Source organism: Lactuca saligna, chromosome 6, assembly GCF_052625555.1.
Source record: "Lactuca saligna cultivar CGN05327 chromosome 6, ASM5262555v1, whole genome shotgun sequence".
NCBI lineage: Eukaryota > Viridiplantae > Streptophyta > Magnoliopsida > Asterales > Asteraceae > Lactuca > Lactuca saligna.
This window is the reverse complement of record NC_136422.1, coordinates 155,098,704-155,117,696: the sequence shown is the minus strand read 5'-3', so window position 1 is coordinate 155,117,696 and position 18,993 is coordinate 155,098,704. Positions and strand designations below refer to the sequence as shown.

At 36.7% G+C, this 18,993-nt stretch overlaps 3 pseudogenes; all 3 read left to right on the top strand.

The window, feature by feature from the left end:
* The first annotated feature begins 346 nt into the window (after nucleotides 1-346).
* Nucleotides 347-957, top strand: LOC145003400 (7-deoxyloganetin glucosyltransferase pseudogene; annotated as a pseudogene).
* Nucleotides 958-1,019: 62 nt separating this feature from the next.
* LOC145003399 (7-deoxyloganetin glucosyltransferase pseudogene) lies at nucleotides 1,020-2,001 on the top strand (annotated as a pseudogene).
* Nucleotides 2,002-18,312: 16,311 nt separating this feature from the next.
* On the top strand, nucleotides 18,313-18,723 carry LOC145003052 (DEAD-box ATP-dependent RNA helicase 35A pseudogene; annotated as a pseudogene).
* The last annotated feature ends 270 nt before the right edge of the window (nucleotides 18,724-18,993 follow it).

Genomic DNA, 18,993 nt, shown 5'->3' with positions numbered 1-18,993 from the left:
GCTTTTGGATGTTTTGATAGTTTTATATTGTAATGTTAATGTTTGGTTTTGGTTGTATTGCTATTTGATGTTTTTTATTTATTTATTTTTTTTGTGTAATAATTTGATTATTATAGTATTTTTTGTTTTAGATTCATAATAAAAAAAAATGATATTATATGTTTGCGACAGATTAGCAATGGAGAAAAAAAAAATTAATATATCAATTTTGCTAGGGATTAGCAACAGAAAAGAAAAATATGATATCTAAAGTTTGCAATGGATTAGCAACAGAAAAGAAAAATATCATGTCTAAAGTTTGCAAAGGATCAAAGATTGAAAATGAAAAAACATGACTGACAATTTCATGGGTTCCATACAAAAGAAACCACATGCCTTGTGCTTACCAGCCCCAGCACAAGGCCATATTAACCCCATGCTAAAAGTTGCTAAGATCCTCCACTCCAAAGGCTTTCATATAACCTTCGTTAACACCGAGTTCAACCATCAACGACTTATCAAATCTCAGGGCTCCGAAGCCCTACATGGCCTCCCTTCCTTCTGCTTCGAGACCATTCCTGATGGCCTTCCGCCGCCACAGAACCCGGATGAAACCCAAGTTTTCCCAACCTTATGGAAATCCATGGATGAAACTTGTCTGGCTCCATTTAAAAGTCTGCTTACGAAATTGAATGCTTCATCTTCACCGGTGACTTGCATAGTTGCAGACTTATTCATGGGCTTCACCCTCGATGCAGCCAAAGAACTTGATATCCCCGAGATAGTCCTATGGACCAGCGGTGTTAGTGCTCTAATGTGTGTTCATGAGCAGAACAATCTATTGGAGAGAGGTTTGGTGCCACGTGAAGGTAATATATATACTTAATTTCACTAATTTGTTAAGGATATGAAATACTTATATGTATACGTGTATACATACATATATTCATGTACGTATACACTGTAGTTGCTTATTTGAAAGTAAGTTCTTTATGTTTTCTTTCCATAACATCGAGTTTTTTACCATGATTGATTGTGTTCCAACCATGTCTGGTATGCGTCTACAACACTTGCCTTCATTCATTAGAAAGACCAGCCCTGGTGATGAATACATGCTTGAAGGTTTGTGTTTACAAGCAGAGAGAGCAAAAAGAGCTTCTGCCATCATCTTCAACACCTTTTATGAACTAGAAAGCGACCTTTTGGATGCGCTTTCTTCAGTCTTTCCTCCATGCTATGGTGTTGGTCCGTTTAAGTTACTAGAGAAGGAAAGTGATGAATCTGTAGAGTTCATCAAATCAAATCTTTGGAAAGAAGAGAACACCTGTTTGAAATGGCTAGAATCGAAACCAAAATCATCGGTTATTTATGTGAATTTTGGTAGCACTACAGTGATGTCACATCAATATCTACTTGAGTTTTGTTGGGGACTTGCAAAGAGCAATTGTCCGTTCTTATGGATAATACGTCCAGATCTTGTGGATGGCAAATCTGTCGTGCTTCCACCAGAGTTTTTGGAAGAGACAAGCAGCAGAGGGATGTTGGCTAGTTGGTGCCCACAAGAACAAGTTCTAAATCACCCATCAATTGGAGGGTTTTTAACGCATAGTGGATGGAATTCCACAATTGAAAGTATTTCCAGTGGAGTCCCAATGATTTGTTGGCCGTTTTTTGCTGACCAACTAACCAATTGCTGGTCGTGTTGCCACAAGTGGGAGATTGGCATGGAGCTTGACACTGATGTAAAGAGAGAAGAAGTTTCCAAGCTAGTCATTGAGTTGATGAATGGAGACAAAGGGAAAGAGATGAGGACAAATGCAATCGACTTGAAGAACAAGGCCGAAAAAGCATGTACCTCTCCTTTTGGTTCATCCATTGTTAACTTGGGGAAAGTAATTCATCTCCTACAAGGATCTCCAAGTAATTAATTATTTGCTTAAGATGCATGTGAGTTTATGATTATATTATCCTATGTACCATTTGTTTGCTCAAAAAAAGATCGGTGGTTTGTTGTTGATGTAATTTCATTCTCTTGCGGTATTTAATATTGAAGATGAGAAAATTAGAGTTCTTGCTATTGATGTGAGTTTGATGTAATATCATTCTTTTGCGTCTAGAGTCCATTGAAATTTTGACTTGTGTGGATTGTCATATCTTTCATTAAATATCTATAAAACTTTATTTTGACGATCTATAACATATTAAACATCTATTCAATCATAATAATCACTTTATTGTGTGTATGTTGAACATTGAAGAATCATTCAAATATTAACTCCACTTCATGTCATCACTCATACTTTATTAAATAGTTATTTAATCCTAGTCATCATCTTTAACTTGCAATCACTACAGGAAACGGGACCTATAGGGACGAAAAATGTCGTCCCTATAGGTTAAAAAGGTCGTCCCTATAGGTGTCAGGGGCGACATGTTATCCCTATAGCTTTCGTCTCCATAGCCCCGTCGCAATAGATCCTTTTGGTCGTCGCTATAAATATCGTCGCAATAGGTATCCTTTAGAGACAACATGTCATCTTGTTCTGGTTCGTCGCTATACGGTGCTGGTCTCCATAGACGAAACTATAGAGATGACATGTCGTCTCTATAGGTGTATCTATAAAGACAACATGTTGTCTCCATAGATAATGATGTAGAGTCGACACATCATACCCTTTAGTAACAATTGTTCGTTGTGGTAGATGCTCTAGTAGAGATGACATGTCGTCTCTATAGATGCACCTATAGAGATGACATGTCATCTATAAAGATGACATGTCGTCTATATAGACGATGTACCTTTCCTATATACTGCAAATCAGCCTTTTCCACCTTCCCATTCATAAATGTCAATCCACCCTCACTAACTGCAAACCTTATAAGGTTCCCTATATCCAGTCCTATCTAAAAAACACAAAATCCAAATGAATAAAACAAAACTTTATTAACTGAAATATTTTTAAACAATAATTACACAAACCTCTTGTGTAAAACCCGCATTCAAGCAACCAAGTACAACAGGAGGATCATCAGATGTAACCAGTTCCCCATTTTCTTATATCTCCTAAACCGCCTTCTCATTTATAAACATTAACAAAAAACAATGAAGGGTAAATTATGAAAAATAGCAACATATTGAAATGAAGCATGGTGTTATAATGGGTAAGAAATTGTAACTACCTGCTGTTGATTTGGAATCTGTCCTTTGTTATCTGTATCAATGACATACTCACTATAAGTCTCATCCTTCCAGACAAGTGCTAGTGGTGTATTTCCTATTTGATAGTGTGCATGTCTATATATAATAAACAAAAAAACTCCATCAAAAATATTAATGAAATATCTTTAATGAATTAACAAAGAAGCTTAAGTGTCATAATTGCATATTTCCTTGTTTAAATTTGTATGCTTTGTTTTGTATTCACAGATTTTAAGACTTGCTCGTGGGCTTGGAGATTTTTTGCTTGTTGGGATTTATACAGACCAAACTGTGAGGTAGAAGAGTCTCTTAAATACTCTGTTGCAGCCACTAAAATTTAAGCAAATGCCTAAAATACCCCTGCACCAATAACTAATAAGATTTTGTATATTTTTTTGATTTCCCATTTCTATAATGCTTGATTGCAGTGGATGCATAGTGGAAGACTTAATCATTTGACATTTTGAGTAATCCATTATAAGATTATTAAGCCTTTTGCAAATAAAATATCCATAAGAGACTTGCCCTGTATAAGCTGTTTGGAGGCTAAATCTATATCTATGGTAAGTAGACGGATCCTCACAAGCTCCTGACTTAACATGCTTGCTGTTTATCCAAAAAGAAAAAAAAAAAAGGAAAACCAACCTCCAAAAACAACAATGTCATATTTGACATCCAAGGAGTTGAAAATTTCCATAGATGCCACCTGAAAATTTCCCACCAAGCTACCACCTGTTGTTTAGTAAAATCTCTTAGTAATTTAAAATATGACAACTTGTAACAAAAGGTTGTAAAGTGTTTACATTTACTCGGGTCAACTCTAAATTGAGTAAAATCTATTTGACCAGTCTTGAGCACCTGTATACGCCACATAAATGACACATTGGAGTTTAAATTTATGACAAATGACAAAACTACCCTTGAATAACAAAGGAGAAAAAGGAAGAGATGCTCCCATAAGTAAAAGAATCTACTTGTTGACAGAAAGGAGGTGTCACACCCCAAAACCGGAACGGTAGAAACGTTCGGGGGTGGAGGACGTCATGTCAAGTATCACGAGATATGTATATGGTAAGCAAGTAATGAACAACCATTTCATTTAGAAAGAAAGTGTTTACAATGTATGTGTTCACAAAACATAGAAGTCATAACAAATAACAAAACATGACTTGAAGCTATAATGCTCCATCTTCTGAAGTCCCAGCATGAGCACCTGTCTAATAGTCTACTGAGAATACAAGTTATTTGAAAGAGTTGATCAGCAATTAAGCTGGTGAGTTCATAAGATTTTAGTGATATGAGTAAGCTGTAAAACTGTGGTTGAAAATGTATATGTAAAGTGTTGTAAGCTATAAGGTGTTGTTTTGTAAAGTTTGCCTGTTCCTCTAGAAAATCATATATTTCCTACTTAAAATGGGAGTTGAGTAAAATAACACTACAAGCCTTTCTATGCGTAATAATTAGGTACAAGTTATATATACTTGGAGTAAACAAATAATTGATTGTGCGCATCTGCCCTCAACTCACAACCCAACGGGGTACAGTAAGTAAGGCGAATAGCACACATCCCATTGGTTGTTAGATCGTTGTCATATATAACCTTGGTGTATTCACTTGTTACTCATGGAGTTATTTGTAATGGTTCCTTTATATCTAATGCAGAGTTCCTTTTAAGAAAACCTATATTTCTTATAATAAAATATTGACTATGGTGATTACTTTTATTATAGCTTTGTTTATACTGCTATATATAATTTGATATCGGGTAGATAGTAGATTGGGTGACCTTGGTGTAAGCCCACATCCAACGGGAACAGGATGTACAATGAAGAGCACACATCCTACTAGCTACCGGATACTAGTTTTATATATAAACATGGTGTATAAACTAAGGTATTATAGAGTTAACTCACTTAAAGTCTTTAAAACTGTACAGACTTAATAAAATTGATTAAGCCCTTAACTAGGAAATCGCTAGTTTTGTATATCAAAAGTACTGACTTTGAAACAAAATTTTTGTACTTGAAAAATTGTGCATTGACCCTGTGTCCTATGACCTGATCCATACATGGTACCCTTATGATGACTTAATGTATACTAAGCATAAGTATATATAGATTCGGGTAGATAATAGATTGGGTGACCTCGGTGTAAACCCACATCCAATGAGAACAGGATGTACAACGAAGAACACACATCCTATTAGCTATCGGAATCTACTTAGCATATATGTATCCTATCGTGTATACATTACATAATCATAAGGTTAGCATCATGGTCCTAACTTGTTAAAAGTAGCCTTCTACCAAGACTCGATTGTTTTGAAAGCAGTCTTCTACCAAGACCCTACTGTTTTGAAAGAAGTCTTCTACCAAGACTCTATTGTCCTTTGTCAACTGTAAAGTACATTCTCCCTAGTTTATAACTATCTTGACTAGAAAATAGATTAACTTTCAAGTGGTATTGTCACTTTATGAAAGTAATGGGAAAAGTAAGTACACATATATCTTTTATAATGACATGCGGATGTAATAATAACCTAAAACCATATTTGTCTTATTATAGTCATAATGTGAAAGCTAGAACCCCTACTAAACGCTCTCAATGAAAAGAGATTAAGGGAACCCAACGTGACCCAAGCAAATCCATGCAAGCCGTGTAATCCACATTAAAGTTATATGATCATGTATACCCAATATAACTATCACTAATGTAGAAGTGATTCATTGGTATAATTAGATCCTGTCTGTGTGTTCTCATGCTATAGAAACTTAATTTGTTATGTTCTGTTCTTGTAATGTTTGATTCTCTTAACTGTTCGTTCTGTTCTAGTATTGTTTCTTTGTGTGCTTCATTTTACTAGAAGTAATGGATAGAATTCTCCTAAACTATACCTATAATAGTTACTAATGCTCTACTTGGATTGTTACTGAAAGGACTCATTTCTCTAATAAGTTATGCTTTTACTTTAAAAACGGAGTTCTGTATAACTATCAAGTAACATAACTTTAAACGAGTTTTGAAATGTTTTGACGACTTAATTAACATATTTAGCATTTTGAAAGATGTTTAATAACAACCATTTACACAATTATCATTGTGTTCAACCTGTATCCCCCCCCCCCCCCCTTAAAAAGTTAAAATAGTTAAAAGATTCATTACGGGGTATGAACTCACCTGATATGGGTGATTCAAACGGGTATGCGCGTACGGATGAGAAGTTCCACGAATGAAGTTCCTAGACAAACTAAGTCCTAAATGATATTTAAGGAGACATAATGACATGAATATAGTGTTTATAAACACCTATATGAAAGATAACACCTTTCGGGACTAGGAAACACCTTGGCTAGGTGCTGGAATTACATGTGATTCAACATAGGAAGGTATAAGGAACACTCATGAGTTTACTACCATGAGTTCATGGCCCAAGGGAGTTTACGGCCGTAAACTCATGGCTACCCATGTGGGAATCCAAGTTTGAAAGCTAGGGAATGTTTTAGGGACATTAGCTTTAACCTAGGATGAGAAAGACCACCTTCTTTGGAGTTTTTGAGGATTTCACGGCCAAATGAGTTTACTACCATAAACTCATGGCCATTTATGCTTATGAGGGTCCTAAAGGTCATAAGGAAGCATTCTAAATTCATGCTTATGCCTTAAGAAGTGTTTGTGGCATCAAAACACTCTTATCTTGAGTTTACGGCCCATGGACCATTTGGTCACAAGCTTGCGGCCGTAAACACCTATGTGTGGTGTTATTTTGGTTGTTTTGGGTCCTAGACACATCATGGTAAAGTGCTATGCTTGTCTCTTGGCTTGTGGAATGCATTTAGGGCATTTTGGCACCCTAAAATGGAGTTCACGGCCCAAGAACTTCCTTGGCCGTAAACTCACTTTTGGTCCTTCATTTTTAATGATTTTGATGCCTAAACATGTCAAGGTTTGTCCCATGTTTGGTTTCCAAGGTTTAGGGGACATTGGGCACACTTTGGCCCTTATAAGAGAGTTTACTCTCCAAGATGTTCTTGGGCGGTAAACTCCCAAATCTTAGGGTTTTGATCCGATTTTGATGTTATAAATCACAATCTAAGATATATAATACAACTAGATAGAAGTACTCACGATTTGGGATAAAAACCCGAAGATCCGTGAGAGAGAATTTTGACTTTTCTCTAGTTGGAATTGTAACTAATGAATGAATATGGTTCAAATTTCTATATATAGTCCTGGGATTTTTGGCAGAAAATATTTTATTCCCGGAATGAACTCTAATATCATAGAGTTTTGGAATAACAAAGTTGCACAAAACCCAAGTGCAACCTCTCTCCTGATATCTCCTTATGTGTAAATCCTGAATTGCTCAAACTTATCCCAAATGTTTGAAAGTTAGCAGAATGTAAATTTTTGGGTTGTCACATCATCCCCCCGTTAGAATGAATTTTGTGCCGAAATTCGCTCTCTTAACGTTACTACTGGGGGTTGAGCTCTTCTGATTTGTAGAATACTCACTCGTAGACCTGGCAACTTTGCCCTAGTGTTCTTAATAGGATTCATACTTGGTCCATCTATCATTACCTCGCGTATACAAGTCGTATATGATTAAGATTAGTAGGACTATCGGATGTGCGACTCTTCCCCAGGTCCACAACCCACGGGGAAAATAGGAGATTGGGCGGAAACACACATACTAGGTCTGTGTAATCACACTCATATACCACCCTTGCATATACATTTGAAAATAACAGGTGGGCTGTATTCGTCCATAGCTTCTATGCTCGAACATTGGTCTACTGGACGAGTGGTATTTCATGCTGGTCTACGGACGTCTAACAATAAGGTTTCGGAGGACAAAGTACTCTTCGCACGAGTACTTCGGGGGTTTAGATTGAGAAAGATAAAATTTTTGATTCAGGTCGGACTTTCGATACGGATGATGAAAGTTTCGAGAACTTGCCAATCGAGGCGATAAAAACATATGAACTCAGTATGGTGAGGACCACGCCAACTCATGACGAAAGAAAACAACGGACTCTATATTGAACAAAGTTTCTGGTCAAATGAAAGAAACGTCTGGTATACGCCGATGTATCCCTGGTATGATTTGTACTGTACTCCTAGTATGTCCAACAATGTACTCCTTGTAACTGTTCTCAAGTTTCCTGTTTTCTATTTTGAAATTAGCACTCCTATGTATCGTACTGCTATGTGCGCATACATACAAAAAAAGTGCTTTACTTACTGACGGGATACTTTTATCCCATGATCCCCCATGGTACCACTACCATCACCCGTCATATACAAGTTGTGAATACTTAAGATGAGCCAGGCAGTCGACTGAGCATCTCTTCCTCAAATCCTCAACCAATTAAGGAAGGACACCTAAGCGGAGTCACTCACTCTAAGTCTGCAACCTCTCAGTTGTGCACAACCCTGATGTATATGGTGAGCCATAATAGCTTCTCTAAGGGATCTTTTAGTTCTCTTGAATATTACGACCTATTTCAACATGTGAGTTGTTATTACTACTTTTAAGTGTTTATTCCCAACTTTTAATCTTATATGAATATAACATAAATTTTAAAAGAAATTACCATTTTGAAAACGTACCACTACTAGTTGACGACTCCGGGGTAGATTCTCCTGCTGTGATCATCAGAATGCATCCATCCGCGCCTAAGTTCTGGATTATCGAGCAGTCCTTCTGACTGTGTCCAGTCTCACCACAGCCATAGCAGGCTTGGTTTTCTTCAGCTCAGGGGACTCGGGAGATCGGTTGAGCTGGTGCCCTGCAGTAACGGACTGTGTATCCTTTTCTGTGGCAGTTTAGACACTGCATTTCTCGGCACACTCCAGTGTGGTGAAAGTTGCACTTTCCACACTTTGGAAGGTTTCCCGCATAACGACTAGCAAGTGTTGATGCAGTAGGCGTCGTTAAGGCGTACATAGTACTCGCTTATTCCTCTTGTGGGGTGTCTTGTGTTGTTCACTTCTTCTTTCTCTTGTTCTCCGACTCCTGATTATAGTCCTCTTCCCTTGATGACTCAGGAATAGGGACTTTTACGATGTGGCGGACTCCAAGATCGATGAGTCGATGAGCCAAGCGTTAGCACTAGTAAACGTGGCTGGGTTAGAAGACAGCACATTTCCTTGGGTCGGAGCAGTCAGACACCAAATGTATCTCTTGATCTTCTTCTTCTCCGAGGTAATCATCTTGGTACATAGAGCTTCTAGTTCGATGAACCGGTCCGTGTAGGTCACTATGTCTGAGCCGACCATAGTGAGATCCCACAGCTCTTGTTCCAGTTTTTGAATCTCGTCTAACGGGCAATATTTTTCCTACATTAACTCTTTTAGGTTTTCCCAACCAATTGAGTTTGCCACTGATAGGGTCAGTGACTTAACATGGTTGTTCCACCATGTTAAGGCCTTGCCATCGAAGGTGCAGGCAGCAAACTTCACTTTGCTTCCTTCTGGGCATAAACAAATTTCGAAAATCGACTATGTTTTCTCGAACCATTGCATGAGAGCAATGACTCCTTCAGTCCCTTTAAAGGAAAATGGTTGGCATCTGGTGAAGTACTTATAGGAGAACTCTTCCTGGCGCACAGGGACCTCACCTTGAGTAGAATCGGTAGGCATTTCACCTCCACCTGTACCGATGGGGTGATATTGTGCCATGGTTGTTGCCACAGCCACGACCACTTCAGCGTTCAGAGTTGCTGCATCGATTTGTGGAAAAGGTATGGGAATTATCGGAGTAGCGTGTCTGGGTGATCTGCGAGGAGGCATCTTTGCTAAAAGAAAACAAAGATAAGACGGAATAAGTCTATAGCAACGGACACAAACCGAAAGCTGAAACAACAATGTTATCCTAGTTCTGGATGTATCGGGTCCTGACTTCCACAGGGTTCTTGGAACAATTCATAAATGAGTCTATACCAAATAAACTCTATGAATTTGAAATAACTATCCTCGAATGAATATCTGTTTCCTGAATAACTGTTACCAGCTACATGTAAGAAAATAATTCTAACACATGTAATGTGAGCAGCGTTTCCACTCGCTCGATAAATTAACCTATTTAATATTTATTAGTGTGATGCGTAAGATGTTTTGGTTACTTCGGCTGATCTCTCCTGGAAATCTTCTCATGAATTTGTCCTTGTTCCTCCTTGTAACAACCCGAAATTTTCCATCGCCGAAAACCCGTTCTACCCGTAAAAATTCGCCGTTTATCGATTCATTCAGATTTCGTTTTGGGCTAAATTATTTAAACTTATATGTTTATTTGATACTAATGAGTGTCCAAACCCCTTAGGAACTCATGAAATTAGCCCAAAATATTTATTTCAGAAATTTTAGAAACGTCCCCGCCGAGTTACGGAAACTTAATCGGGTGCGACCAAAAGCCTCGTTTAGTGCCGGCATCGGGTAGAATTCCACCGTGTCCAAGTTTTGGGACCTATTTAGACATGGTCAAGCTATCATTTGAAGCTTTTTCTCTCTCTCTCACTACTCTCTCTCTCCAACCTCTCTCCTAAATTCAAGTTTAAGGGTCCAAAATCTCAAATTTAAGGCTTCTAATCACCAAGGTACCTTCCCTAACTTGTTGTACAGCCTCATTAGCCTTCAAATCCGAACATAAACTTTGATTTTGGACCTCAAACATGAGTTTACGGCCAAGGAGCATGCTTGGGCCGTAAACTCATAAGAAGAGGGTTTTATGCCTTTAAACCCCTCCAAAACAATTTTGGGACTTAGATTCGACTATATTGCTTACCAATTCGGACTTAGAACACCCTAATCATAATTTTCGAAGAGTAAACATGAGTATACTGCCCAAGAACATGCTTGGGCCATAAACTCATTGTTCTTGGAGAGTAAACTCCTCTAAATGTGTTAAAATGCCACTTTAACACACCTAAAGCCTTGGGATAAATTCTAGAAGTGTTTACAAACAAGTATTGGACCTTAAAACATATTATTTTCCCCATCTAAGGAGTTCACGGCCATGAGGGGTTTCATGGGCTGTAAAATCCAAAATCTAGGCCAAAAGTCCCTTAAAAATTCATACAAGGCATGGGAAAAATCATTAGAATCACATGTGATTGTTTAAGGAGCAAAACATTAAGGATTTGAAGTGAGGGGGAGTTTATCGCCGTAAACTCCATGTTTACAGCAGTAAACTCCAATAAATGGTCCCTATGTGTGTTATAATCCATTCCAAAGCCAAAAACCAAAGTCTAGCAATTATTCTCGAGTGTTATGAAGCCATTTTGCACCCAAAATCAACCTCCATGAGTTCACGGCCGTGAACTCATATGGATGAGGTGTTTAGGGTAGTAAACTCCCTAAAACGTATACTCTTGAAGAGTAAACTCAATTCCCAAGTCCCACGCATAAATACACGTCCGTAGAGGTCACCCGGGTCACTCCAAACACTTGTTTTGAAGTGTTTTCGCTCATTGGAGTGTAATATCATATCTAATTAGAGTTTATAAATCTAATTAGATATATTTATATACCACTTCGTATTACATAGGAACCTCGCGTGTTATCAAACCTTCAATCGACACTTAGCATCCGGAACGTCGCGTTTTTCAACCGGTGAGTTAATACCCCTACCCATTTTCAAATGTTTTCACTGTTTTCAGGGGGGAATACAAGCAAAAGTACAAGGAAATCATGTACTCCAACTTATTGTTTTCAGCTCAATTGATTTCATTCTGTATGTTCTAATATCAAAAACTGTTTTTATCAAATAGTTCGAATTACGAAGTTAGCTTTCAGACTAATCATAGATTTCTTGATAAAGTGTTACAATCTAAATTATATTTCATAATCTGCAAATAATTCATACTAATCATCAATTAGAACAAATACGAATACGAAAACGAAAACGAATACGAATACGAATACGAATACGAATACGAATACGAATAGTATTAGGAGTAAGATTAGGGATAGGAATACGACTGCGAATACGAATACAAATACGAATACAAATATGAATAGTATTAGGAGTAGGATTAGGGATATGAATACGACTGCGAATACGAATACGAATACAAATACAAATAGTATTAGGAGTAGGATTAGGGATACGAATACGACTGCGAATACGAATACGAATACGAATACGAATATGAATGAGAATACTTATACGAATAGTATTAGGAGTAGGATTAGGGATACGAATACGACTGCGAATACGAATACAAATACGAATACGAATACGAATATGAATACGAATGCGAATGCGAATACGAATACGAATAGTATTAGGAGTAGGATTAGGGATAGGAATACGATTGTGAATACGAATACGAATATGAATACGAATGGGATTAGGAATAGGACTAGGAATACGAATACGAATACGAATGCGAATGCAAATACGATGGGACCACAAATATAATACGAATACAAATATAAATTATAACTATGAATATGATTAAGAATAGGAATACGAATACAATGACTTGTATCTAGGTACACTCCAATGAAACACCATCAGGATATTAGAATACCTAGTTAATACAATAAGTACGAATGGTAATCAATCATTACAACGAAATTCAATAACTAAACATACTTTTAGGAAAATATAGGATTTTCCTGGGGAAACATTGAACATAACCACGTTTTACAGAATACATCTTTTACATTGATAACCAACATTCAGGAAAGTATGGGACTTTCCTGGGGAACGTTTACATAACTAGAAAAGTGTAATAACCCAGATAACTTTACATCTTTCACAATTGGTAACACACAATTAGGAAAATATAGGATTTTCCTGGGATCATAGTTAAACATAACCAGAACCGTGTAACCTAACAAGTAATCAAACATTACTATTAAGATAATATGGGATTTTCTTGGATAACAAACTTTTCGGAAAACCAAAGGAAACTCATACATTTTCACAAAACAAACATCTTATGAACTCACCAGCTTTATGTTGATTTTCAAACTGTTTGTATTCTTAGGTCAACATTAGACAGGTACCTATCGATTCCTTTTGGAGAAGACGGAGCACACAGAAGACTCGTCTCTACTTTTTTTCATATATACTATGTATCACGAATGTACAAATTTACTTTTGAACAAATATAAACTTTTATATATAATGTAATGGTTGTTTACCTTGCTTACTATGTGCATTGGATTTTATACTCAACGTGCAGTCCGCCCCGGGAACGTTTCTGCCTCTGGTTTTCGGGGTGTGACACTCCTGAACTATTCTGTTTTCTACTATGAGGAAGTGGTTACGTTTATCTGGGCTTGTCGTGCGAGAATGAAAGTGACTAAAGAACCTATGAGCTTTAAGGTAACTTTATTGGGTGATCCTTATGGAATCCTCCTATAATTGTCCAAGGTACACCAGTTTGTGTTGTATATAATTGAAGATCAAATAGACCTTCGAATAATTGATCCCTCCTCAACACAACATCCTTAAAAGGAATGGATAGCGAAGCGTCATTCACAGATTTTATGTCTATAAGGTCTTGATTATATATAAAACTTTATGAATATACCCTGTAAGATTATAGACCTATCCGCAAGGGTCTTTTAAGTTATCACATAAGTTATGTTTCTGGACTAAAATACTCCTATAGTATCCTAACGTAATGTACTTGTTATGTTCTAGACTTGTTATTACGCTATCGTATCATAGAATACTCCCATAGTAGTCTAACTCTAACTGTACTTGTTCTGACGTTCTCTTGGCTGGTGTTTTGGTAAGTTTTAACCTTGTTGCAACACCACATCATTCCCCAAACACATGTTGGTCACATATCGAATGAATATAGTTGATCAGGCTATATTAATCCTAGCTATGATTACATAACTGTTCGGGTTGACGACAATGCCCAACCTTTAAATACTTTTAGTTCTGTTCTCCTCGTGATCCTAGTTCTATTATGTACATGTATGAGCAAGTAGGTATATTTTTATAACTTGTAGTTATACTCTAAAATATATCAGTATCTAGAGCACTTAAGCTCCATTGTATTTATAGACGTATATCTTTTATCGGTTGATATACTTAGTTCACTATAAACAATGTTCTGATACCAATCTGTCACACCCCAAAACCGGAACGGCGGAAACGTTCGGGGGTGGAGGACGTCATGTCAAGTATCACGAGATATGTATATGGTAAGCATGTAATGAACAACCATTTCATTTAGAAAGAAAGTGTTTACAATGTATGTGTTCACAAAACAAAGAAGTCAAAACAAATAACAAAAAAAGACTTGAAGCTATAATGCTCCATCTTCTGAAGTCCCAGCACGAGCACCTGTCTAATAGTCTCCTGAGAATACAAGTTATTTGAAAGAGTTGATCAGCAATTAAGCTAGTGAGTTCATAAGATTTTAGTGATGTGAGTAAGCTGTAAAAATATGGTTGAAAATGTATATGTAAAGTGTTGTAAACTGTAAGGTGTTGTTTTGTAAAGTTTGCCTGTTCCTCTAGAAAATCATATATTTCCTACTTAAAATGGGAGTTGAGTAAAATGACACTACAAGCCTTTCTATGCCCAATAAGTGGGTACAAGTTATATATACTTGGAGTAAACAAATAATCGATTGTGCTCATCTACCCTCAACTCACAACCCAATGGGGTACAGTAAGTAAGGCGAATAGCACACATCCCATTGGTTGTTAGATCGTTGTCATATATAACCTTGGTGTATTCACTTGTTACTCATGGAGTTATTTGTAATGGTTCCTTTATATCTAATGGAGAGTTCCTTTTAAGAAAACCTATATTTCTGATAATAAAATATTGACTATGGTGATTACTTTTATTACAGCTTTGTTTATACTGCTATATATATTTTGATATCGGGTAGATAGTAGATTGGGTGACCTCGGTGTAAGCCCACATCCAATGGGAATAGGACGTACAGCGAAGAGCACACGTATTACTAGCTGTCGGATACTAGTTTTATATATAAAAATGGTGTATAAACTAAGGTATTATAGAGTTAACTCACTTAACGTCTTTAAAACTATACAGACTTAATAAAATGGATTAAGCCCTTAACTGGGAAATCACTAGTTTTGTATATCAAAAGTACTGACTTTGAAACGAAAGTTTTGTACTAGAAAAACTGTGCATTGACCCTGTATCCTATGGCCTGATCCATACCTGGTACCCTTATGATGACTTAATGTATACTAAGCATAAATATATATATAGATTCAGGTAGATAATAGATTGGGTGACCTCTTGTAAACCCACATCCAACGGGAACAGGACGTACAATGAAGAACACACATACTATTAGCTGTCGAAATCTACTTAGCATATATGTATCCTATAGTGTATACATTACGGAATCATAAGGTTAGCATCATGGTCCTAACTTTTTAAAAGTAGCCTTCTACCAAGACGCGATTGTTTTGAAAACAGTCTTCTACCAAGACCCTACTGTGTTGAAAGCAGTCTTCTACCAAGACTCTACTGTTCCTTTGTCAACTGTAAAGTACATTCTCCCTAGTTTATAACTATCTTGACTAGAAAAATAGATTAACTTTCAAGTGGTATTTTCACTTTATGAATGTAATAGGAAATGTAAGTACACAGATGTTGTTTATAATGACATGCGGATGTACTAATGTGAAAGCTAGAACCCCTACTAAACGCTCTCAATGAAAAGAGATTAAGGGAACCCAACGCGAGCCAAGCAAATCCATGCAAGCCATGTAATCCACATTAAAGTTATATGATCATGTATACCCAATATAACTATCACTAATTTAGAAGTGATTCATTGGTATAATTAGCTCCTGTCTATGTGTTCTCATGCTATAGCAACTTAATTTGTTATGTTTTTTTCTGGTAATGTTTGATTTTCTTCACTGTTCGTTCTGTTCCGGTATTATTTCTTTGTGTGCTTCATTTTACTAGAAGTAATGGATAACATTCTCCTAAACTATACCTATAATAGTTTACTAATTCTCTACTTGGACTGTTACTGAAAAGACTCATTTCTCTACTAAGTTATGATTTTACTTTAAAAACGGAGTTTTGTATAACTATCAAGTAACATAACTTTAAACGAGTTTTGAAATGTTTTGACGACTTAATTAACATAAGTAACATTTTGAAAGATGTTTAATAACAACCATTTACACAATTATCATTGTGTTTAACCTGTATTCCCCCCCCCCCCCCTAAAACAATTAAAATAGTTAAAAGATTCATTACGGGTTATGAACTCACTTGATGTAGGTGATTCAAACGGGTATGTGCATACGGATGAGAAGTTCCACGAATGAAGTTCCGAGACTCAATAAGTCCTAAATGATGTTTAAGGACACATAATGACATGAATATAGTGTTTATAAAAAACTATATGAAAGATAACACCTTCCAGGACTAGGTAACACCTTGGCTAGGTGCTGGAGTTACATGTGATTCAACATAGGAAGGTATAAGGCACACACATGAGTTTACTACCATGAGTTCACAGCCCAAGGGAGTTTACGACCGTAAACTCATGGCTACACATATGGGAATGCAAGTTTGAAAGCTAGGGAATGTTTTAGGGACATTAGCTTTAACCTAGGATGAGAAAGACCACCTTCTTTGGAGTTTTTGAGGAGTTCACAGCCCAAATGAGTTTACTACCGTAAAATCATGGCCATTTATGCTTATGAGGGTGCTAAAGGTCATAAGGAAGCATTCTAAATTCATGCCTAAGCCTTAGGAAGTGTTTGTGGCATCAAAACACTCTTATCTTGAGTTTACGGCCCATGGACCATTTGGTCACAAGCTTGCAGCCGTAAACACCTATGGGTTTTGTTATTTTGGTTGTTTTGGGTCCTAGACACATCATGGTAAAGTGCTATGCTTGTCTTTTGGCTTGTGGAAGGCATTTAGGGCATTTTGGCACCCTACAATGGATTTCATGGCCCAAGAACTTCCATGGCCGTGAAGTCACTTTTGGTCCTTGATTTTTAATGATTTTGATACCTAAACATGTCAAGGTTTGTCCTATGTTTGGTTTCCAAGGTTTAGGGGGACATTGGACACACTTTGGCCCTTATAAGAGAGTTTACTCTCCAAGATGTTCTTGGGCGGTAAAATCCCAAATCTTGGGGTTTTGATCCGATTTTGATGTTATAAATCACAATCTAAGCTTATATAAGACAACTAGATAGAAGTAATCATGATTTGGAATAAAAACCCGAAGATCCGTGAGAGAGAATTTTGACTTTTCTCCAGTTGGAATTGTAACTAATGAATAAATATGGTTCAGATTTCTATATATACTCCTGGGATTTTTGGCAGAAAATATTTTATTCCCGGAATGAAATCTAATATCATAGAGTTTCAGAATAATAGAGTTGCAGAAAACCCAAGTGAAATCTCTCTCTTGATATCTCCTTAAGTGTAAATCCTGAATTGCTCAAACTTATCCCAAAAGTTTGAAAGTTAGCATAAACAGACTTGGCTTCTATTGAAGTGGTTGGTTTCACTGAATGTGAATGTTTGGGTTGTCACAGGAGGGCTCTGTAGCAACTCCATATTCTTCTGGACTCCATTGACCCCGTAATTAAGATAATATTATTTCTTTGAGTTGAAACTCAAATAATATCCAATTGTGAATACCTCTCTTAACAATATCAATGTCTATTATAAATGTCAAATAAAGACCTCTCTTAACAATATCATATGCAGTAACAAGCTCAAAATTATTACCTCAAAGACTTTTTAAAATTTATTGAGGAGACTATAGAGAGTTCTTGATGACCTTTCCATTCTTCAAATGGTTTTAAATTTATTAGGTTTCCAACAACATGGTTTTATAATCTTCATCTCCCAAAACGAGTATTGGTTTTGCCTTTTTATCCCAAGGATTCCATTAAACTAAAAAAAAGTGGACATGATCGTTAGGGGCGATTTCGTAATTTTAAGTTAAAAATGTTTTAAGGAATTGAAAGATGGTGAAGAGAAAAACCTGCATCCACCATGCCTTCTTTAAGAAGAATGTCTCAAAAAGCATGTGATGGTGTCAGAAAACAATGGCATATCATTGTTGATGGTGATGAAACCCCTCCACCAATCAAAACTTTAAAGAGATGAGATTCCTGGATTCTGTTTTGCAAAAATGAAAGAAAAAGGAATAGTACAACCAATACCTATTCAAGTTCAAGGGTTACCCGTGATTCTATCTAGAAGGGACATGATTGGAATAGCATTTATAGGGTCTGGAAATACATTGGTGTTTGTGTTTCCATTGATTATGATGGCTTTACAGGAGGAGATTATGATGCCAATTGCAACAGGGGAAGGACCTTTTGGGTTGATTATTTGCCCATCTAGAGAGCTGGCTAGACCGACATTTGAGGTTGTGGAAGAGTTTTTAGTACCCTTGAGGCAATTTGGATTTCCAGAAATTAGACCCTTGCTTTGTATTGGAGGTGTCCATATGAGATCACAATTGGATATTGTTAAGAGAAGTGTTCATATTGTCGTTTTTCTCCACCAGGATTTACAAGAATACGTGCACTCCCCATAATGTTCCATGTTATGGATTGTCAATACTATTCTTGTTTTCTATAATGTACAAATTTCAATATTATGAGTTAATGAATACTTTTAAAAGTCTTAAAGAAAGAAATATCCATAAACTAAGATCATGCCTGAAGTGAAAGATGATGATAAATATCCCAATAGAGGAGTGGAAGTACACCTATCTGCCATTCATGAACATGTATGACATCAGGTAGTGTTCCAACTACCTGCATTTTGGTCAATGGATTCTTAAAAGAGAATCATATAAGATAGT